This window comes from Mercenaria mercenaria, chromosome 19 (assembly GCF_021730395.1).
Source record: "Mercenaria mercenaria strain notata chromosome 19, MADL_Memer_1, whole genome shotgun sequence".
NCBI classification, from domain to species: Eukaryota; Metazoa; Mollusca; class Bivalvia; order Venerida; family Veneridae; genus Mercenaria; species Mercenaria mercenaria.
In genome coordinates this window covers 35,172,832-35,199,084 of record NC_069379.1, presented here as the reverse complement: position 1 = coordinate 35,199,084, position 26,253 = coordinate 35,172,832, and positions in this window count along the sequence as shown.

The window sequence follows — 26,253 nt, the reverse complement described above, 5'->3', positions numbered from 1 at the left end:
CTTTAAATGTCATTGTATAAGAAAACAACATTTTCACAAGCTGCCTAATGTAGATTTTTCCTTGGGCGAAACAGAAAGCTTCTTTCGTTGAGACAAATAACGTAATGAAGGTAGTTCTGCACTTTCGGATCGATTTTTTTTCTACAATGAATATTTTGTTTACACCCTTACTTTTTCAAAACTTCAAAATGTACTTAGAATATTCAGCAACTAAAAAGATAGGGTCGTATACTTGTTTTTATGCTAGACTGGTTCGAAAAATTTGGACCTCGCACAATTTTTTCACAATGCAATGGGAGTCTTAGGAAAAATCACAACCTATATAACATTTTCACAAATAGAATTTAATGAAACTTTTTACGGTTATAAATACACATGTAGTCAATAATGTGGTGAAATGAAATTTATATGTCCGTGCGCTTATTTTGGAGTTATTTGACCTTGATTAACGTGAACCCCACATTTCAAGCTAATTTTAAGACAGTATTATGAATTACTTAACGAGTCAGCTGTTTCATGCCATGTTTAGACTTGAGAAAGATATTAACACTACAATTGTAATAAGTTTTCTCACTGGTTGCCATTAATTCATAAACATGATAAAGTGATCTTCATTTCCGTACACCAAATCCAGTCTTTATTACACGTTTTCCGGTAAAAAGACGTTGCGCCCTCACTTCCAGATTACCAAAATGTGCAAAACAACCTTAAAGGGTTTCGTTTTTATTTATTTTTGCACTGTGTTTACTTTGCATAGTTTCACTTGTTAAAATTTAACTATTAACGATAAATTTGGAATGGTAATTATAATTATAAATAATTATAAATAATTTGCAACACGTTTCTGCGTTAAATTTGATAATATACGACAAACTCGTTGCGATAAATAACTTAATAAACTTAAGTGACTGTGGCTTAAGATATTACGGCAAGAGTCTTCATGCTATTCTGTCATAGACTTTGACTAGAGGTCATATAATGTTTCTGACAATTCATTACCAATCATAAACAGTCTCAATCAATCAGAATGTATTGTAACTTGTCTGGCTGCATATTATGCTTCAAAAGAAATTTCTCGTGGCTTGGATTCATTAAATGTGACTCTTATGTCCAGACACTGTGCACTTTTGGATCCAGAGAAGCCGATACAATTGGTGGCTGATATGTGTCATTTCGTAATTTCGTTCTCTCTCAGCGACACAGCCAGAAACGTCGTTATGGTGCCCCGCCGGGGCGACATTTGGTAGCGCAATGTTTGGCGGTACGACATTCGTATGTGCGCCATAATGGCGTTTGTCGTTGTGTACTAACAAAATGAACAAGCCACCATAAATACACATGTTTTATGCATCTGTTTATGAAGAAGCTTTATTTTTCACATGTATGTTTATACAGCATTCTAACATTTCCGTGAACAGTACTTGGAACATAGGAAATGTCTGCTTGCTGCTAAAATTTAGAACCATATTGTAGGGAAAATTGAAACATAATCTAATGTTACAGACGGGACATTGCATTCAAAAATCCTCCTTACGTAGTCTCTTGGCAAATAAAAGTTATGGATAATTCATAATGCTGTCATAATGAAATTATTTTCAATATGACAAGGTGAACTTTCACAAATATTGACCTTCCTAGCGACGCTTTCAGGCATAGTGACATTTTTAATCACGGCGTCCTTAGTGTCAATGTTAGTGTAAGGCTTCGCATGATATCACAATAAAAGTAATTAGTAGAAAATTGTCCATCAAATTATTTCATTAATTAACTAAGTTCAAGTAGCGTACGATCTGATTTTAAAATCAGCACCCTTCTTAAAGCCAGTCATTGATAAATGGGAATAAACATTTCCAGTTATGTTCAAATAGAACCACTGAAACCAGTGAATGTTGCAAAATCATCTTCTTATCCTTCATGATCCCGGAGTACATTCAATTAAACTTTAATTGAATTCCAATCATGAATAAGCTGTTGCTATTTGGTGTGAGGGATATCTTTTCAATAGTTTACCTCACTTAAACCGAGGCTGCTTCACTTAGCTTGGATGTGGTTTATATTTGCAACGATTCTTCTTTTATATTGTATGAGTCTAAAAGAAAGTCACGGACCTGGTATTAACTCCTATGAACACATTTGTAATATTATCCCTAAAATCATTATTTGATATACATTTAGATGAAGGAATTTCTATTAAAATTTAAATTTATTGCTTCAAAATATCCTTTGAAGTATTATGCAATTTAGCATAATATGATTTTTTTTCTGGAATAGCTTTATGTTATTTTTTCTACGACAGCATTAGAAATGCAGAATATGAAACACGTGGGCGGCAATTCTATAGTTGTCATGATAGTGAGACACACAGTGTGTCTCCGTTCATCAATAACTTTCATCTCCTAATATATCGAAAGCGAATAATAACTAATGAATCGTCTGGTTCCCAAAGGAGTTTATTTTAAATGTCAGAGTTTAAAGGAATTATCGTTCTCAATAACGTTATCAAAGGCGGTCTGTTATTATGAAAGGATTGGAGGTGATTCCTCCGCAAAATATTAGGCCATGCACGCAGTTCAATTAAATGCAGACAGACTTTCATATGAAATGAGTTTTGACGGAACACATCATATCTGAAAACTGTGATCCATTTGATGCATTTAAGGATTAAACGAAATGATAAGGAAAAAAAAAACACGATATCAACTGCACTACACAATTTGCACTACAATAAGATTAGATTTAGTTTGTCTTTACGATCAAAGTATCTTGATGTTTAGCATCAATATATCTGGCCTCGACCTGTTCCCTGGATGAGTTCTTGTCAAAATATTATAAAATGTTCGTAATATTTTGTCCTTATGTACTGTGTTGTATGAGTTAGTCCTGATATGGAACTAAAATGAAATAAAGCATAATTAAGCCAAATATATGGTATAGAGCTCTATACAAATATTATTGAATCCTTTCACTACTATTAGACCCCGTGTCCCCTCCCCCCCCCTCCCCCAACGTCACAAACATATGACTGTTACTGTAATAGTTCATATACAATACTGAAAGCAGTGTTTTTTAACTATATAATTGTTCTTAATTTCTAAATGGATTTCAGCTTTATGTGTTTATAACAAAATATCAAAACGCCTTATGTTACTTCAAGCACAATAGCACAATGTGCTTTGAACCATTTTCATTGGCCGAAACCGCTAATCATTTTTCAAAATATATTTCATGTTTAATTTTACTATTAAAGTATTAAGTTGTTTATTCTTTACATTAAACATAACTTACAAAAAATAGAACGTTCTTGGACTGGCATGTAGCTCTAGTTACAATTATCAACAGTTGGAAAAATCAGCTACAGGTGTTACCTTTGCCACAATGCTCAGGTTACAATTGACTACAATATATTTCAGCGATAAAGAAACTGTTTACACAATGATTCCATGAATTTTAAGTGTTAATAGGTTTTCACACAATTAAAGTTACTTCCAAACATTAAATATGTTGCAACAAATACCTGTTGCTTCATTCCTGCATATGATCTGTTTCTATTCACTCAAAGTGTCAAAACTTACGATTCTTGAATGCACTTGGCGCCTTTTTAGACCGGAAAATAACATTGTTGATATTGTCATGAAATGCCTAAGATATTACCATAGCAATTTTTATTCATACAATTCTCTTTCTTAGCGTTCGGTAATTTTCCATTGACGTTACCAATGTTTATAAAAAGATTATTTGATGAATGTATCTACTGTATCTATTGGACAGGCTTCAAGTTATGTTTCTAATATACGATATGGTGACAAGGGTTAACAACGCGTCAATGGTTGTCTTATCATTTTAAGCGTCTATCTGATAAGGAGTTTCTATGTTTGAGAGAAAACAGTGTGGCATTATGTAAAAAGCAATGGATACAAATTAAACGATTCCAAGCCAGAACCATGCCGAATTTGATCGAAATATAAATCCTGTACGTAAGTCAATGAGATGTACAAAAAAGAGATAACTGTTTCAAAAACTGCACTTAGTTTGTCAAAATAATTAAACTACATGTCTGAGACAAGCACAAATAAAAGAATAAATGTGTCAATAGAGATCACACTTTCCGGATAATAAATAACCATTGACAAAAGTATTTATATGCTTTTATCACATGTTTGACGTCGCGGGAGTGTAATAAAGCCATCAAATAAAACAAAATGATAACACACTAGTGTAATAAAGCTTTGACGTCGACGTCGTTCATAGTAAAGTAGACGTTGGTCAAATTGACTTGTTTATATAGTACTGTAATTGAAAGTAGAACATTTGATGTTTTGACAGGAAAGGCTAACATGTGATAAAAAGAATATTACATTTGTGACTTTCTACATTGAATTTATAAAACTCGTTGAATAAAACTGATAAAATGCTCGGCAGAGACTCGCATTTTATCAATTTATTCACCTCGTTTAATAAATTCGGTATAAAAAGACACACATGTAATATCCTCTATATCTTCACCATACTTTTCTGAAAGGCTGACGTCTGAAATGTATCAAAAATATGCTTCATTTTTTCCAGTTACTCCAGCTTAATATTGAAATGAGCCGCACCATGAGAAATCGAGCATAGTGCATTTGCGACCAGCAAGGATTCAGACCAGCATGCGTGCACTAATTCGTATTACAAAATTGAGAGCAATTATTATTAAGTATTAAGTATAACTAATTTGGTTATGCAAAGTCGGGTCCGCATTTCTATTCACTGATATCAGGCATCTTGTATAAATATTGAATTCCTTGGAGGATGATATAAGAATTTTACAAAAAGGAAAAGGAAAACTATGCACTACAAGACATTTTATATTTATAAGGTTGAGATACTGTTTTCAATCACATTGACATAAAACTGTTATCCTCCTATAAAAACGTTATGGTTGCGAAAATTAATTATTGTTTTTATTTGTTTTGATAATCTTCTTTGTCAATAGACGATTGCTTTACAATTTAGTAGAACACAACAATCATAGTCAACTTTAATAGAATGCCGTTGTACATAAATCAGTATAAAAACAAATAATATGACTATTTTAACATTTTGACATTGTTTAAGAATGATCACAGAATAAAGTAACAATTGGCACTGCTTGTAGGATGTTGAATAATTTTAGGAATAATACAAAAATATTGTAATGCGTATATAAACCTCAGAAAATAATGTGTTTCTATTGTATGGTTGAATCTACAACAGTGCATCTCCATCCATGTGGTATTTGAGAGACTCTTGTAAGAACAACATTAATCCTTACCCTATATATAATGGGGTCTCCGCGGCCGAGTGGTTAAGGTCACTGACTTCAAATCACTCGCCCCTCATCGATGTGGGTTCGAGCCTTACTCCGGGCTTTGAATTCTTCATGCGAGGAAGACATCCAGCTGGTTAACGGAACGTCGGTTGTTCTACCCAGGTGCCCGCTCGTGATGAAATAATGCATCTGGGGTATTCCTCCACCATCAAAGCTGGAAAGTCGGCATATGACCTATAATTGCGTTGGTGCGACGTTGAACACAACATAATGAATAAATATATATAACAATTTAATATCAAAGGAAGTATTAATTAGTCTTTTTTGCTCAATTATCTGTCCTAGATATGTATTTTCAATTCTTTATTGCAATTAAATTTTGATTGAATCACTGTATTAAAGTATGAACTTCTCACATGTTGCATTTTCATAAAAAAAAATATGTCAAAAATGAATTTCTTTCTTGGAAATGTCGCAAGCTCCATTGATTTTCAAATCTAGATGATGGATTGTTCTTTGAAGAAATTAGGCTTTAATAGTGTGTTTCTGTTTCTATTTCTTGAATATTATGTAGAGGATATTTGTTTGCTTTGAGTGAATATGGGATATATCTCACAGAGAATTGAGAAAATTTTAAATATGTTCATAAGCGCCTTATCACTTTGGTGTGAGATATTCAATATTCACGACAAAAAAATTTCCTTTTATTTCATGCTTAATTACGTTGAGATATGCATTTTGCACAAACTTTTAATCTCAGCGCGGGAAACAGACGTGCTAAACGATCATGACGTTAGACATGTTGTTATGTTAGAAAGACTTTACTATAAAGAACAAAATACGGCTACGATTTTTATCATGTTTTAAGCAAATAATTTGAAATTGATACACAAGGTACAAGTAGTTCGGCTAATCTATAAGCCTACAGTGAATGATATGGATTACATCTCACTGATAAAACACAGTATTTCCTCAGATAGCATGCCATAATAGCTTTTTTACAATAAACTTAAAATCACATTAAATCAAATTGGATAATTCACATAGCATTTATACTTTACTTATCGTTTATTGCATATAATGCTTTTACATCTCGAATAGGTTATGTGACAACTCATATTCATTCTTAATTACACGCACTAGTTGTGTTGACGTCAACCAGGCCAACATATAGTGACTAAACTGTCTGGTTTGATTGTGTGTTTTGCATGTATAACATACCGATTCAAATAAAGCGATAACGCATTTGAAACATTGACGTCAGAATAAGAATGAATATAGAATATATACTCGATGTAGAAATCATTATAATACAAACTAGGTAACAGAAAAAAAAAAACACCTTGACATTAAATAGATCATTAAATAAAAATGGCTTACTTCCTGTCACGGTGGAAACTCATTAAAACTAATGGCTTCCTAATGACGAGGTAAAGTTTCCTAAGGTCTTTGTCTTTATCTTTATCCTTTAGCATGCTAGATAAATTGTCGTCTGCTGGAAATGTCGTCTGCTAAAATTGTAAAGTTCATTCAATTTGCTCCAAAATTGGAAGAAATATTGTCAGAGTAGCAAACAGCTTGGAACCTGATCAGACGCCGATTTAATCGGCGTCTGATCTGGTTCCAAGCTGTTTGCAAAGGCTGTTAAATTCGCCTGCAGCAGGCTAAGGGTTATGCTTGTTGTAGTGTTCTTGTGCCTTGTTGCAGTGGTAAAATGTATCCCCGTAAATTGAATGTATGTTGCTTTAGTTTTCTGCTGAATATTTAGAGGAAATTACATGAGTGTGTTTTCATATTGAATTTATTAAACGAGTTGAATAAAATGATAAAATGCGAGGCTCTGCCGAGCATTTTATCTATTTTATTCAACGAGTTTAATAATTTCAATGCGGAAAGTCACAAATGTAATATTCTTTTTATCACATGTTAACCTTTCTTGTCGAAACATCAAAAAATCGACTTTCTTTTACTACATAAACAATTTGACAGACGTCGCCTACACTATAAATGACGTCGACGTCAAAGCTTTATTACACTAGTGTATTATCATTTTTATTTAATGGCTTTATTATACTCCCGCAACGTCAAACATGTGATAAAAATGTGTTTTGCAGCCTCCATCCAAGCAACATCATAGTTAACTCGGTTTATTTGAGTTATTTGAAGATTAAATACTGCTTAATCCGGTGCTAGGGGGCATTGGCAGTGTTGCATTTTCCATTACTGCTCATGAACAGACTCAATCAAACCGAGTCTGCAATTTTCCCTGTTTGCATTGTTCCCGGTGCTTCCAAGGGATCCAGATTTTATTTACTTCACAACAGCGGGCGTTAAGAGCTGTGTGGCGGCCGTAAAAAGTCGCACCGACTCCATCTCAGTGTTGTTATATTTTCTTGTCCTTCGGGATCATTGATTTTAACATTAGATTTGAAGATTGAATACTGCTTAAACCGGTGCTAGGGGCGTGGGCAGTGCTGCATTTTCCATTTCTGCCCATTAACAGACTCAATCAAACTGAGTCTGCAATTTTCACTGTTTGCATTGCTCTCAGTGCTTCCGAGCGACCTACTTTTCGGATTTTATTTATAAGATGTAATGAAATTGCAACACATGCCACGTCCCCTAGCACATAAATGTTATTACTGTAATTTATACTCTAAATTTTCATTTCCTTATTATGGTTCTTCTGCTCTACCTTTCAATTTATTTTCGTTTTTCAAGAGTTAAGTCACGTTACATTTGATTTAGTGGAGTCAAAATTGTTGCTTTTAAGAAGATGTTCTAAAACATGCATGCCCTGCTTCGCGGCCAGTCAATAATCGATGTGACGAAGAAATGCCGAGTTATTAACGAGAAATTATTTTGATGCTCGATGTGACCATGACCTTTATGTTTGATCTTCTGATTTGACAATATATGTTTGGAAAATACTTAAGCACACAAACAGCGGACAGTTAGTTATTCTCCATTTCACAACGGTGCATATAGAATGCAAATTAATACAAGCTATACAGTTTAAGAGACAGTCTGTTTGTTACAATGACGCTTAACTTGGCGGCGTATGTATCTATTTAGATGTTGCATAAATGAGGCAAACAAGCAATTTTGACATAAACGCGATATTGGAGGCGAAATGGATGCAATAAAACATTAGTTATTGTTATAAATATCACATGTTTCCTCAAGATAAATCATTTCGATGCCTAAAATATACTACTCCAAAGGAAATTTCAGTCTCATGATATTTAGATATAAAAAAAGAATACATTGTATATTTCTCAGATCATATGTAAGTTTTTAAGGTTAAAAGTAAATGTTTCTGCTACATACAGCGTTTAAGTTTGCTTTCTTCCGGGGTTGCATTTCGTTGATTGCAGTTTGTGGTCGTCTTATCTGGCTATGAAAATAGGATACATGTTTGGCAAAAGTCCTTTGCTCTGGTAATGTAATAATTATTAAAACCTCTTCCTCTGGTAGTCATCCTTTAAAAGAGAGTTATACAGTTATGGTAACAATATTAATTAAACCCCATGATATTTCAAATAAATTGTGATAATTTTTTAAGAGCGGTTACTACAAATTAAACGATAAATGAGTAAATGTTCGAAACGGATCATTTCTACAATATTAATGCAGATCAAATTTATTCATCATCTTTTTACAAACCTTTATGTTATTATGTTGCTTGTTTATGTGTTATGCTTCCAAGAGATAATTTCATAGATGTTGTAAGCAAATGTTAATATGACACGGGTATAGATAGAACAATAGCACAGGCAGTTGTGATATTTCTTCAAAATGTGTCGCATTTGTGCAAACAACAGCAATCAGTCGACGTTTTTGCAAACACCATATGGAAAAGGTCATAAACTACAGAAATTACTGTTTTGCTGTCGAAATTAAATGCTGTTTTTCGTTGCATTGATCATTAAAATTAATTTAATCAAACATTGAATAAATCCTTCAAGATTGAAAGATTTCGGAAGAACGTGTTCCCGTTTTTTGTTTTCGTTTTGCAATTCCGTGAAAACTGTGGGTTTTGTGTAGGAGAAAATGATCAAATAACGTTTTAATTCGATGAAACATGTAATGGAATCATGAAATGCATGACAGCAACTCTCATGGTATTAAGAGCATTCTGAGAGAACTTAATATAAAGACTGAAATAGCTAAAAGAAGATTTTCATTGATAAAACTGCTTACATCTGGTTAGGACGTTTACCAATAGTGTTGGGAACTAGCAATAGTACATTGTATTACATTATTAAACAGGCATAACTCATAGGAAATCATCACATGATTACTTTTGCGCATGATGGTCTATTGACATGCTTAGTACTCTACATGTGCATTCTGAACGAGTTCTTTATGCGTGGACTCCTCAAAAGAAATGCCTGTCCGTTTTATAAAAGCAAAGGTTAACAGATTCTTAGAATGGTGCATCGATAATTAACTAAGGATTTTACATTTCATTTAAACAAGAAACGAATATATTATATTTATCTGTTGTATTACATGAGATTAGAAATAAATAAAAGTGTCTTTGCACAAATTTTGTCTTTAGTTCAGCAAAGATCTATTGAACAATAAATAGGGCAACAATTTAAAGCTACACGCCCAATTTTGGATAAAATTTTTTGACATGTTCATTTTCACCACGTTTGGCACAGAATGTATATATGACATCGGAATAAAATGATAAAGTGGGTAAAAATATTTAACATTTAAGTTAGATATTGGTAAAAATGCGAGTAAAAAGTGAACTGCATTATTGCAACGGTTAATTACCTTCTGCTCATTTTTTATTTATAACATTATCTCTCAAAAATCTTCTCTCAGCAAGTTTATACCACCAGTTACTTCTACAATACCTACTTTTGATGGATTTTGAAATAAAATATTTACCGCCTAAAATGTGTGGGTTAGCCCCTTGATGCACCGACTTTCACATTTAATCACCATCATAGAACAGTGTAAACAAAATTTAATATTGTCCTCGTCAGATAAATCTGTAACACTCGAAGTGATAACAAAAGGCACGATATGCATACCCAGAAATACTCATGTCGCAAACAGAAATGAAAGTGATAAAAAATAATCTCCCGCATCTAAGTAAAGCGCGGAGAACAGCAAGAGAAATAACACTAAGAGCACGACGGAACAGGACAGGAAAATTTATCTATGCAGTAAACATTTAGAACCATCTACCATCGAGTTCCCTACTGTTCCTTAAGTCACAATAAAAATAAGAAAGCAAGAGTTTTAGTGTAAAGGCCATATTAGATTCACTAACTGCAACAGAACAAAATGACAATGGCCGATCTGCGACCTTTGGTTTTATATGTAATATATAATATGAACATTTTGTTCTTAATGCCGCGAAGCATGTTTTGCTCATTTCTGTTATTACTGTATACTTGTTTACTGTTTTGTTTAGGTGGGTGCAATAGGAATTCTCGCCTATTTTCGATCCATTACAAAACCATTTTGACTTGAAGCCGTAACCTATTTGCTGAATGTTTTAACATCAGAGCAATAGTTTTATAGTTAGCTTAAATATAATTCATTTTAAAACATGGAGAAATGTCTTGTAAGCATGTTAATATAGTTATCGGACAATATATGTTTGTCCAAAGGTTAGTAAAGTTCATGCGAATAATGTATTTGTGTTATATAAAAAAGATTATTAAAACTGAGTCATGTTTATTCTTGTATTATTATTTTTAGCAAGAGTATATTTTTACTTTAAAGCAAATAAATCATGTTCCAAACCAAACTGTACGTTCATTTTTTCACCTATTTCGTACAGGCATGGTAAGATGAAAATGAAATACCCATACTATCGTTTATGATTAAATTTAGAATTTAATGAAATTAATTTCCAGATGCAGCAAGTAATTAATATGCATTATGCTTCGTAATAGAAAAGTATTAATATCGAAATAATTAAATCTAAGGACAATAATTGTTTCTACTTTCGTACAGATAATCGACAAAATAATTTGATTAAAAATATTTTGATTAGATAAAACTGGCAGTTCAATTAATAATATAATATCAGTAATGGAAGCCAACCAACGCATTGACGCATTTAAGCATGTTCAAATGTTTTATTACAACTAAATTATTCATTGGAAAATCGAATGTCTGTAACTGTTATATTTTAATACTCAAACATTTTTCGTATATGGTTAATAATGTATGACGAGTCTCTAGGGACTACACTCTATAACGTTACAATTAGATATTTTATAATAGGTTAGTGCCGTAGATCAGAAAGTTTATCTGGCGAGGTGGAGGAGGTTATCGGGTGAGCCGAAGGCGAACCTGATAACGTCCGGAGCCGAGCCAGATAAACTTTCTCCATCTTAGGCACTAACCTATTATTCTATTTATCTTGTCATTACTTCATTTTCCGATATTTAGCAATTTAATTTTAAAAAATAAGTGTGCGACAACCGTTTTAATGACGTCATATTCGTAATGACGTCACTTACATAATAACGTAATCACCGACAAAATCGCAATAACTTCTTCGTTTTTGAATAAAAACTCATTATTTGATCACTCATTTTCTTAGTTCGGACATTTCCAACACAATGGTGATGGTTTCAATGCAAAATTTCTTATGACAACAATATCGATCATAAGGTCACATGATCAACTGACCGTATATCACTGGTCACGTGTCAACTGACGGTATATCAAGAAAGATATACGGCACCCTGATATCGGGTCGTAAATACTGCAAGTGACAGGATAAAATTGGCATTCTAACTGACATTATTGAAAGCAGTCTTTCATATAAGAATTTACCTTGATACATTCATAAATAGTCAAGAAGTGTACGTGGTGCAGCTATAAGGGCGGCTGCATTCTTTGAATGTGACTTTTACTGTTGTGAAATATTTCTAATTTCTATATCTTTCATGCATGTGGTTCGTTTGAACTGTTAGAACAGTTGCCAATTAGACGAATGAGTCTCGCTATTCTTTTAAATATGATAACGTGTCACGCAGATTCGTACTATATACAGCATATCTTTGATATATTTTTGATACATTTAAGATTTGCACGAACATATGTAATATTTATTTTACCGTGCTGTGAACTGAATATTATGATGTATAACTAATATGACCATTTTCTAGAAAGTTAAGATGGTATTTTCTACTTTAATTATTACGTCATTTGCCGATAAAGCTAGAGTGAATGTCATAGCAACTGTAGAGTATGACCAGTCACGTGTTCATCTATTATAGAGTTCATGTATCCCATAACAGAAATTCAGTGTGTTACATGCTACCCTGTTGATATCAAAATTTTGTCAAACATATGAGAATCGTTTGCTTCTTCTTGGAACACCATTTAAACTTTTATCTTATGGATTCTTATAATTATGCAGTGCTTTTAGGACATTTGTAAGAAAAGATCCAACCTGAATCAGACAATATATGTCTAGTTAATTCCATTTCAGCTAATGTTCGCATGAATAAAACCTTTGAAAATAATTATACGTTCTGAGACTCTTGTCATGAATCATTTCTACAAACTTGAAACAATTTATGTCGGTTATGAGCAGAGTCGATGAGATCATTTCTATATTTCGATAACATATGCTCAATTAGTGTAATAATACATCTCAGTCACTCAGCATGACTCATTGAAAACTTTTAGACACGCATTCTCCTGTGACTGCATTGCTCATTAGTTTTGCAGTATGTCTAACACACTAATGTGTTTTAACTCTTTCTGGTTTTACTTTGTTTTATCATTTATTACAACAATACTGCAGTGCCCTGATAAGTGATACGATTATAATTTTGTTTAACCAATAGGTTTAAAATTCTTCTAGCGTATACGCTAACATAGCATTAAAGACATCTTTAAACTTGTAATTAAAACGGTGGACCAACTGCGTACATTGAATTTTGCACAGATCTTTCATTAAGTTCACAAGTATAATCTCTATTAATTTATCAAACTATACAAATGCAAACACGTTACTGTTTTTCCACACTGCCTTTTAAAAACTGTAGAATGCACTTACAAAATTCGACATATGAACATGTTATTGGAGTGATACTAATACGCCAACCTTACTTGCATGTTATTTTATAGGGTGGTGGCTCAGCTGTGATACTTCCTAAAAATTGAGGTACATATTACAAACATAATAACATTGGGTTGCTTCTAAATTATTTTTTAAGAAATGCTGTACAATGACATATCGAACCATTGTTGCCTCGATTATATAACTTTTCCACCATATTGGCCAATACACAACGACGGAATTGAATTTCGTAATAAACGACCGTTCATAAAAGGTCTTATAATTACGACAGTAAACGTTTGCTACCAAGTACACACTTCAATTTTTAACGCAAAATATAAGTAAAAACTAATAATTCTTATGTACTTTCATTTTAACATAATCTGTCAGAAACTATGTTTCGCACCCTTTATAAAAAATACAACAATAATTTCCTGACTGTTTTTTTTTTCTTGGTTGGAGGCCATTGCCTTTAATGTTTTAACCGTAATGTCATGCTGTTATAGCCTTTAATTATTCAACACTGTCACGAGTATTTGACACAAGAAAGCGCTACTGTTCAATTAATAAGATGCATGCTATTTTTTCTTGCATACCAGACGGGGATTTCCGGAATTTTTACCGGTGCTGGAAAAATCCATCTTACACCCCGGGGTGTAAGATGACTCTCGTGCTTTAAATGACGTATTACGAACTACATATATGTAGAAGATTTATGTAGTTATTTATATTTTATTTCGAAAAACGGAATAAAAATCCAATACCTTGACAGTTCCTCTTTGTTCCTGATAGTATATTTCTCGATTCAAAACACGCTATTTTATCAAAAATTCATAACGTTACGCTGGAACTCATAAATCAAAACCGGAACTAAACATCGTTATTTGTCTTTAAACGTCATGACGTCTTTCCTGTTTACGGACATTGATTTCCCGCGCTTTGTTTAAATACGCTGCTATAAGAAATAGGTATAAAAAGAAAGCCGTTCGACTGATTTTATTTTTATTATTATATCTTGATATCGGTATGCAAGAAAAAGATCCTGTCACTGGTTATAGGTACAGACGGGAATATCCGGCTCTCGGGTAACTGTTTAGGCGGTAACTCGGTAGGAACCTCGTTACCGCCTAAACAGTTACCCTCCAGGGCGGAAATTCCCATCTGCACCTATAACCAGTGAAAGAATCTTATAAGATAACATTGCCTTACAGTAGCTTTAACAGCATAGAATTTAAATCCATTATCATGCACGTTTCCACGAAATGCAACGAAAATGTGTGTTTACTTGAAAAAAATTGCTGACAGTGGAGTAACAAAACACACCAGTGAAATGCTAATAGAGTGTACGAGAAAATATCATATTTCAGTTTTTAATCGACGTAAGGCATAATAGCAGACTCATTTTGAATCAGTCTGTTCATGAAAGGTAAAGCCATGTGCAACACTAATCACTCGGCCTAGTTCCAGCTTAAGCAAAACTTTATTATAGTAAATTCGAATATTCTTAATGATGACAAAGGAGCAGAAAATATAACTAAATTGAGACCAAGTAAGTGGAGATTTTTAGATTTAAAAGTGTGATGCTATGGTAGTTTATAAAAACGTCAGCGTAAAGGTCATTTTGAAGCATAGAAATGTATAAAAGTAATGCGAAACTCTTTTAAAAGACTTGGTAAGAGATAAGAGATAGTTGAAAGGCAGATTCAGACACCTAAGATCCAATAAGATGACGCTTAACTTGGTTCAAGCATGTTGCATTAAGTATAGAATATCCCTGAAGAAAAATACCATTCAAGATTGACTCTGCTTCATAAAACATTAACAGATTTACTGTTCCATTATGCTTAAAAATTGTTAAAAGATAACTCAGCTGCCAAGTTGAAATAATGACATGTTTACAAAAGCAAAAATTATTTATTGAACATAAACAGTTACTAGCAATAAAGTGAGATAATCAAAATTCGATGTATTCAATAGAACTTGATTATATGTTGATTAATATTCAGACCTTTCTCAAATATATGAGAAAACTATTATCCAAACCAGGATTCGACAATTAATTATTTAGTATATTTAATATTCAAAACAAAATAAAGTGGCAACACATTATAAACAAATTCTTCTTTTAAATATGATGCGTATTGGTAATTTGCTTATTAAACTGATATCATAAACATAATTAAGAAGTCTTGTATCAATGCCTTTAGATAAAATCGTTGTCTCACATGACAAAGTAAAACCATTTCATGTGTCGGACGTCAAAATAATCTGTATTAAAGTTAATTCGATTTCTTGTTGTAGAAATAAAGCAGAAGTTAAAAGTGTTTAGTAGTTTTCCATGTTTTCTTAACTTGGTTTACTCTAAATCATTTAAGAAAATTGAAGATTTTTCAAAACTGGCTTAAGAATGAGTATTAGATTTTAAAAAAAAAGCCATTCTGTTTCTCTGGCAACTTTAAACTGTTCCTTAATATTGTAATTCAATATTTCTGTATAATAATTTATTTCTATTTCCCAACTATAACGAAAAAATATCATGTTTTTTATCTTAAATATAAGACATAAGTAATTTATCTAATTAAAAGGTTATTTGCTAAACAAACAAATAATAGCAGTGTGTAACCATTAAAAGGGACTAACATTTGTCCAAAGCGTAAAATGATTTCTCTCTCAAAAAAAAAACTGTAAAAAGTAAGTTCTCTGAAAGTGACTAGTGGTACTTACTTGATATAAGATTTTTTTCAAGATGTTCCTTTAAATAAGCAAAAACATTGTACAGACGGTAGTTAACCGTTGCAACGCTTTTGAAATTAAGCAGCAAATTCACATTCGTCTTGCATTTTTACCAATATCTAACTTTTATTTCCACCCACAATGCCAACTTTCAGTGTCATATGTACATTTTATGCCAAACATAACGGAAATGAACATGTTAGAAAATCGTCCAAGCTATGGGTGAGTAATTTTGAATGTCTCCCTTCGTGGTCAGCCATTTTCTAGCAAACTTATGTTTCTTAGATTACAAACTATTTTTTTCAATAGTGGCCTGATTTAAAACAAAATCAGTGTTTTGTCACGGAAAGAGGATGGCTTTCATATAAAATCGATTTGTTATTAGGCGTTCATTGCCATTCAAGATTTAAAAAAATCTTAATTTATATCTTTAGTTGGCTTTTATGGGTGTAGCTGCACATTTCCTTTGTAAAAAGTCAACATGTAACAGTATTACTTTCACTATAACAATTCGAACCTTTTCAGGGTGTAGCTCCACATTTCCATTGTAAAAGGTCAACATGAAACAGTGTGACTTTCACTATAAAAATCGAACTAATGAGTGTGTACGGTTGAACATATCAGGAAATATACGTCTTTACTTATCCAATACTGCCATTTCCAGAAGTGCATTGAAGTATGAAATGAACCAAAAAGACGAAGTCAGTCGTATTACATTGATCATTAAGGATAAAAGGAGTGGTACGAAGAGCTACACCGTCCGTCTATTACTGTCATTTTGTGACAAATCAAAACCGCTCGGTAACTAATGAATAATTTCCAGATTTCCTTTGGATTTTATCAGGAATTTGTTTTAAATGTCAGAGTTTTATGATTGTTTACGAAAACATTGTCGTAGGCGCTAGTATTGGGAGGTGATTCCGCAATAAAATATTAACTCGAGCACGTAGCTTAAAACTTGTGAGGCGGTCTTTAATTGATTGAATATCTCTCAATAGATAACGATAATCAAGAGACAAAATGAAAGGCAATATCAACAACTTATAAGCGGAGAAATATAAAAAATATCTAATTGTAAGAAAAATCAATTAAAAAGTTAGGAACTGGTATTGATATATATATCGAAGACCGAGTGCAACACTGGAATGGTGATTTAAACATTTAATTTTTGTAAAAGCTTTTGCTTGGTTTTCGAACAGTTGTCAAATAGTTCTTCTTATCTAGTCATTGCATAAATATAACCTCTAGTTCTGAATAGAATAAAGCGGGAAGAAATTGGACTGTGAGACAATTGTCAATGCATGCATACTGTATGATTTTAAAATTATTTCTTTAGTATAAAGATAATAGGTAAGAATAGATTTCTCAAAAGCACAGAGCACTAAAAACACAGCCTTAGAGCCATGCATTTGCAAAGTAGGCCAACAGCAAAGTGAAGCTGTACACGAAAAAATATTACAGACTGGTTGCTTCATAAATCCAAGAAGTACATTTAAATTTTATGCAAAATATAGATAGAGGGGGAGGAAAGGGTGAGGGGTAGAAAGGGGGAACAGGTTGAGGGGGAAAGTAGAACAAGAATGAATATTCAAAGGGAATACTATGTTCCTTAATCACAATTCCACTACACTAAACCACAATAACGAAGACATTCAGGTACCAAAGATAAACACACACAGCCACACCCAACTAACTAACATAGATAAACAGACAAGTAAGATACAACAACACTGTAAGGCAAATATGTGTTCTAATAGAACAAATATTTAGATATACTTCCGGTATTATGTACGATAAAGATGAAACAGAGCACCAAAAGAACCTCTCTGATAGAAATAAACACAAAAGGAAACTCTAATAGACGCTTAACTTTGAAATGAAATGATTTATCACCCAATATATAAGGATACATAGTTCATTATTCCGTTCAATCGATATTATACCGGTGCGTTGAAATAATCAGTTTAAGTTATTGCTGGCGTTCAATTATTGATCTCTGGTGAAATCTCTATAATCGGATTATATTGTGTTCCTTAAATAGATGTTTGATTCCGAACTGATATCAGAGTTCAGTCATTATGTGGGCTGATAGTCTCAGTATATCAAATCTATAATCCATCCGTATATGAGTCAATTTTTCACCAAATAGCATAAAATTCTAATTCATTGTGTAATATAAAATGGTGTAGAAGTTTTAGATATGTAAGTAAATTAGAACTCAGGACACAAAGACTATACTGCTGACGAAAACAACGTTCATGAGCATAGAACAATATTACGAGTAATGTTTTCGCAGTACAAAATTGACCATCTGTATTGTACAAGCACAAGAATTTAAGGTAAGCATGCCCCTGTTACCCGCCTGAATCTGCATTGTCTGTTCAGCTTGGGTTCGTAACGTAACCAGAATTGTTTGTGCAACCGTTTATATTACTGGAAATGTTTGCCTAATGGGAATTTGGCAACAGGTATGAATGTATAAAGTTTCAAGATACCTTTTCTTACTTCATCTAAATACTTTTGGTGTGTTGATTTTGTTTTGATTATGGACGATCATTAAATATATCAGTATACAATATTATGTTAAAATATAATGAGTAAAACTTCTTATATGTCTTGCAGACAACCACTCTCTGTTTCCCTTCTTCTCTTTGGATTTAAGTGTCTTCACAGAAGTTACTGTCGTATTATGCGGATGCCTTTCAATTGGCGTTTGAAATTGTACATGTACATACCCATACCTGTGCTTTAGAAATAACGAAATATGTGTACGGAAAGAAGGCATAAATGAACATTACGGCTTTATACGACTGTTTCTATTAAACTACATCATATCTGTGTTCATTCATGCTAACTAATATCCCTAGATACAAATAATACCTTTATGAAGATGTATAAAGAGAGACTTCTAAAAAGCAGTTCGTTCATTCCTAGTTAATGAGTTATGTGTTTTTCCCAATGTGTTTTTCAATTATTATAAATTATTCAATTTAACTGAGTTAATCGAATTCTATTCACATATCAAGCAAAAAATGTAGTAAAAGTGATACACACTGTACATTTTTTTGTGTGCTAAACAGAAAATATTATGAGGTTGACGCTCTCTAAACAGTCAAATGGCCTGCACGGGGAATCCTTAAGAATGCTCTACTATACCGTCGTTTTATTATATAAACAATCGTTTCAATTCATATGAGAAACCATCAAGCATGCTTGCAAAAGGTAAATGGTTCTACGTAGGTACCCGCTCGTGATGAAATATTCCTCCACAACCAAAGATGGAAATATGCCATGATCTATACCTTTAAACCAAAAAATAGACTTGCAAAGAGAAAACCACTCAGCAGCGAATATCTTCCCTGGCGTTACATTAGATACTGCCGTCGAATATACCACATGACAATGGAAATAACATTTCCGTTTGAAAACAAATTTAAACATGAAATTTTCCACTTCATTACCTATCAACTTTAAATTACATAGAAATACTCAACACAATTTTATTAATCAAAATCTTATAATAAATGTTGACAAAACATGTTAATATCGCACTCTATATATTATTTTTGCAAGGGGAAGCCATCGACGAAGATACTGCTGAAGATGCACAACACTTCCAATTTTTAATCGTTATTCAGAAGTCATTTACTTGGTTGTTCTGAATTTTAATACAAATTATGATGAGGTATTTGAGTCGTTTCGTTGTGCGAACAGTAGTTTACAGATTTATTGTATCATATATTGTATGACATGGTAAATGGGAGGACTAAAGTTATAGCAGTGTGTTTGCATTGGCTCAAGCGTCAATTATTTTAACAGTATTTCACTTATGTAACGGCGAACAGCTAACCGAAATAGTTTTCCTGAATTCTGAATGAGTACAGACTTTTTTTAATCAACCCAGCACGAATCAGTGTTTTATCAATCGTCACTGAGAACATACACCTGACCAAAGCTCAAACTCATGACTCTGCGGTCTGTAGATCAGTGCTCTCCATTATGAGCTAAGCAAGCGGACACTCGTATAAAATAACTCAGTATGAAAAGTGATAAAGTTAAAGCGACGTGTTGACTTTCGTTCTTATAATGTTAGAAAACCCTTTATGATGTGATTTCTGGTACATACTGTACCTAATCTTTCTGAATTATGGTAATGGAGTCAATACAGACTACGTGTTTTTACGCGTGACTTGTAACTTTAGACGTACATAGGTGACACTTGATTCAAATGTGTAAAAAAAGACAGGGAGTATCGTGTGGCATGAATTGTGCTAGTCCTTAAGCAAACACCTTTGCTTTATAATATATCTGTTTTCAGTTTTTGATTTTGCATAATTACAATGCGCGTTTTACATTCTATGCCGCCGCCGAATAATGAGCATATTGTGTTTCGGATGAGACTGCTTTATTATGTATTAATATTACATTAGGTGAGACGGGTTAGCGAGAATGCGCAGATAATTTCGATTGTAACCAACAACAGGAACATTTATTACCATAAATGTAGAGTGACTGACTAAAAGGTATAATTTAAAGATGGTTAACGGCTTCTTTTCATAATTATCAACTGAAATGAATACTAGACTGAAGTAATTTTAGAAATGAAAATTTAGCATAACAATGCCTTAACACGAAATTTGTTCTCAACGTGTCAATTACCAACGAATTTTGTCGGTAAATACCGAAATATGATACATGATATATATAATGTATCCTTCAAACATGTCCAATACAACAACACTCTGCTGATGTTTGTCGTTTTTAAGGGATATTTTAACAGGGGTAAAGACTTGTTAACAAAGATATGATTATAAGCCTATGTTATAACACATTTTTATCTTTGCGCGTTTCACGGCGAAATGCAAACGTATAACTACCCAATACAAACAAGGATTTGAACGCATTCATTAGTTTTGACTTATCTTTTAACATGTTGAAAGAGTTCACGCTTGTTTTATCATGCTAAAGGATTTGTTGAATGTCTTAGGGTACGTTGGTGCAGTCGTCGTAACCGGAATCTGAATGGAATTTAACACATTTACACAGCAATAAAAGAATAAAGTTTTAGTAAGAATAGTCATATTCTCCCAAAAACAAGATCCTACTGAAGTAAATGTTTGAATGTGTAACTATGGTTGTAATTTACACAAAATGCATATACAAAAGAAAACAATTAGCCATAGCACAACAAGGACAATGCAAAGAAAAAATAGGAACACCTTCCTGTAATGTTAAGTGTGGAAAAGTACCACATGGGAGTGTAAATTGGTTGACCAATCCCCCACCATAGTCTTAAGGAACATCACGATCAAAAGATAAAACGCACGTTAAAATTCGTAAAGTCGCTAATAAAATATATTCAAGGCCATTTCTCATTTACACAAATTGGCCTTGTTAGCTTTAAACTGTACGAGTTCAGTATGTCATGGTATTTTCCCCTACTATATTAGGCTTATTGTTAAGGTATATTCAGAGAACTTTATTGGGTTTTAGATAACATAAAGTTTCTATTTCTATCAAAACTGCTTGATTTAATGATCTAAGAACAAAACTGAGGCCATTATGTGTTGTCATGACCTTGATAAAATCTGTACTTATAACTTCATAAATGAAACGACCGGAAGCGTACATCAATTAAAGAACGTTATGATGAATAGACAAACAGACGTCCAATAGAATAATTAATCTCTGTACATGGGATGATATTCGCAACGATTTGAATCTTGCTAACTCTGTCGATCTGCCCTTTCCAAAGACAAAACTCTCTTCTAAACACCGAAATCCATTTAATTCGAACATTCTCTTTGGTCCGTTGGCTGTCCGTTTCTGAGGAGTGAGTTGGAGTCTATAAGCGAACAGAGCCCCTTGCAAACTCAACATATTCAAGTAAAATGAAATAGCATTAGCAGCTACAAAGCATGCACTCAAAGTAACTTGAATATCGCAGTTGCTTACGTCAAATAACCGACTTGAAAAATAAAAACTTCAACATTTACTTGCAAGTCATTGTCAAATGTGTGTAAGAAGGATAAATGTTTAACTTAATGGACCAGGAATGACATTCATAATTATGTGGTACTACATTATTTCTAATACAATTTAAAAGGTTAATGCTATAACTGAAGATGTAAACAACACATTACATTAAAATACGCATTGAAAATGAAATAAGCATAAAATAAACTGTAAGAACAGAAGCTAAGAACACAGCAAACACAGCCAAAGCCATACATTGATAAGTAGCCTCGTAACAAATAGAAAATGTAGTACAAAATATAGCAAACGGGTTGCTTCGAAAATATTTATTTCTAAAAATGTACAATATTCAAATATGACATTCTCTGAAACGTAATGAATAAAGTATGTTACGTTCCTTCCTGTAACTGTCATGAACTTCACTTTTAATAAAATTGATTTTACAAATGAAATCCATTGCTCTTTGGAGAGTATTATGCTATAACAGCCGGGTTTAAATCAAATTCTAATATCTAATATGCTTTTCTCAGTTAAAACACTCGTAAGCTAGAATAACGTCACGTTAACGTGCGATGACTTCAATGTTTTATGCGACAAAGAAAGTGTGCAGCTATATTTCAGATACTGTTTTAGATTAAGGTCATATAAGAAACGAAAGAACTTATACCAAAATCGTATTTTAAGACTATTTATACATTCGGGCTATAATAAGTCGTACAAACAATTTCACTCGGGTTGCGCCCTCGTGAAGCCCGACGTATAAAGCATTATTTTGCTACAAATTATTTCTTTAATAAGTATGACAAACATCTTTTTAAGCCCTCTTGCAGGTGCACGTTATGATAAATCAAATATACAACGACGGAAGTTGGTGAGGGGATTATTGAATGTAAGCTGTCAGTGTCCAGACGGCAGCAGGAAGATTTTCGCCTTTAGAGGCTGCAGTGTCGCTTTGTATTGACACGAAATGGAAACAAAAGTCAACGTCAGACGATGAAGGGATAATACATCTGTATTTGTAATCATGTCTGGGAAAGGCCATCAACAAATCCCAAACGAATGTAAGTGAAATTGATGGCATAGCAACAGGCAATTTTCTTTAGGTATTAATGAGATTCTTTTCTTCAAGCGGAAAATATCCTAATACCCTCAAAGAAAAGATAAAACATCATTTGCTATGAAGGTGTTTCCCGATAGCCTAGTGGTAGAGCGTCCGCTTCGGGTGCGGGAGGTCGTAGGTTCGATCCCCGGTCACATCATACCAAAGACGTGAGAAATGGTACAAGTAGCTCCCTTGCTTGGCGCTCAGCATTAATAGGGTAACTGACCTCTTCTCTCATACCCTCGCGGCGATGGATTACAAAAATGTACATCAGGAATGAGTTGTCGAGAGTGATTAATATAAGTCGTAGAACTTCCTTCACAATCGACTTAAAATAATTATATATAAACTAAGGTGTTTTTCCAGGATCATGTTTCAGAGAAAGTTCAATCAGTTTAAGGTAGCGGACCAGTAATGACAATTGACCTTAAGTATATTCTTTGTATGCAATTTGCGCTTTACATACGCTATTCTACTAAACTACGTCCAAAGAATGGCGAACTTTCTACGTCATCACACGGAAGTTGCCGAGTGGCATTTTTATGGTTGCACTTTTTTAATTAATCATTTCAATGTTTTAATTGAGGATTTTTGGAATTTATTAAGCCATGCTAACAAAATGTACTTTAACTCCTAATAAAAAAATAAAATATGTTTCTAATTGTATGGAACTTGTAATGAGTTACAGAAAGCATGACAGTCCTGATATTGGGGGTCGTCCGGCATAACGCATATACATCAAAATGTTTGTCTATAAAACTTCTCTCTGCCTTTAAGAATTCCATTGACAAAGCTGATCTAGTCTGTTTGATTTGGATGTCAACCAATCGCGTGGGAGACAGAAAAAGATTATTGTATTATCTAGCAAGCATTACCCATTAAAAGTAATTTTATGGGCGATTGCTTTTGTAAATCAATCCCCGCAAAAACAGCATTTTTGTGTTTCGTTTGCATACACTATTTATACCGGGACATCATCAAGTGCTAAGGGAATAATGCATTGATTTGACATTGCAAGAAAAGATAAATAATGATATTATTTCAAGTAGTAGATGTTAATATGACCTGCAGTTTTAACGAGATATATTTTTGGGCATTTTTTCAAGTTATATTGTAATAAATGTCTGAATATATAGCACAGGCATACTTATTTAAAGGCATTCAGCTTGAATTGCTTGAAATCATTATAAGTTCTTTGTTTTCTTCTGGGGCCTCCGTAACCGAGTGGTTAAGTTTTTGGACTTAAAATCACTTTCTCCTCGTCGCTGCGGGTTCAAGCCTGGCTTAGGGTGCAGGAATTTTTTTGTGATGAAGCTATCCAGTTGGCTAACGGAATGTCTATGGGTTAACACATGTGAATGCCCGTGATTTAATAGTACCTGGATGGATACCTTGGGTTTCCGCCACCTAAAGATGGAATGTCATCATATGACCTATACTTGTGTCAGTGTGACTTTAACAACCTTAACTCGCTCCACCCACCCTCTTCCAAAACAAAAAAGAAAAAAAAAGAAAATCATTTTTCTTACGTATGATCTTAAATATTAATAGGTCTGTCTGTATGTGGTAGAGTAGTTGATTATAATTTGTAATTAATAGGAAAAATGTATGATTTATTCTAACACGACCCGATTCATTTTCCTATTAAACAATTAAGGCTGAAAAGAGTGAGTTATCATTCAATAATTCACTGTTCTGACGTCACAACTATTACGTCATATCGTCAAACGGCATAGCGGCGCGCTGGAAAACAAACCGATTGAAAACGGACAAATAGATCTATTTAATGAATGCCGTCAAGGATGTACTTTAAAGTCCTTTGTAATGTGTTAGAATCGAAACAATATATCTCATTTAGTGATTTGCTCTTGAATAAAATCATTGTTTGTCGTTCAGATGCGTATTATAATTTCACTCGGGCTGCGCCCTCGTGATATAATTCCTTCGCATCTGAACTCCAAACAATGGTTTATTGAGCTACAAATCACTAAATGAGATATATTATTTCTTAAATATATTTAATATGTGAGGAAATACCAACATGTATTCGTCTGGCGCGTAACAATTTATTTGGTATGTTTTATTCAGTAATTAACCTAAATGAAATATTTATATTTTGTTTGATTTACCTCTTATTTGATATAATTGAGAAACTGCCTTGACAAGGTGAAGTGTTGAAAAGTTTTTCAAGAAAATTACGATAATGTCTGATATTTGCGTGGACTCATTATATTGCTTATTATATTACTACCCATTTTATAAATTTTCAGTCCACAATTTAAGCTATATCCACTCACGCTTACTCGGTTGATAAGTAAAAAAATACTAAAGACTATAAAATTCATCTTGTCTCATGTCATAAAACATTTATTGAATGGCTTGCCGGTCAAAGTCTTTGATAGTTTTAACTATTCCAAGACCGGCAAGCCATTTGATGTTACAATGGAAACGAATAAATTTAATTTTTAAACCCTCCTTTTTTCTAAAACAGCATAGTAGGCATTGAGGAAGAGGCCTCAAGACTTTAGTTAAAAATTATCTTTCCTTAGTATTGATGTTTGATCATATTATATACATTGTAACATGAAGTTTTTGTTTTCTAAATTACTTTAAAATGCCATGAAAAATCATGTTTGAGTAGGGATCTAACCCTTGTTGTCTCGGCAATAAAACATTCCTACCATATAAACCAATACACCACGAAGGAATTCGTACTGAAAGACCGTTCACAAAATGCCTTATAATTAAGGCAGTTTACATTTTTGAATTTTGAGTTATTTTTTTTTTAATTCAGCCAATTGCCATGAACCTTCATTTTTGTGTTTCACAGCCTTCGGAAAAATAGCAAAGAAACCGATTGAAAACGGGCAAATAGATCTATTTAATGAATGCCGTCAAGGATGTACTTTAAAGTCCTTGGAAACGTGTTAGAATCGAAATAATATATCTCATTTAGTGATTTGCTCTTGAATAAAATCATTGTTTGTCGTTCAGATGCGTATTATAATTTCACTCGGGCTGCGCCCTCGTGATATAATTCCTTCGCATCTGAACTCCAAACAATGGTTTATTGAGCTACAAATCACTAAATGAGATATATTA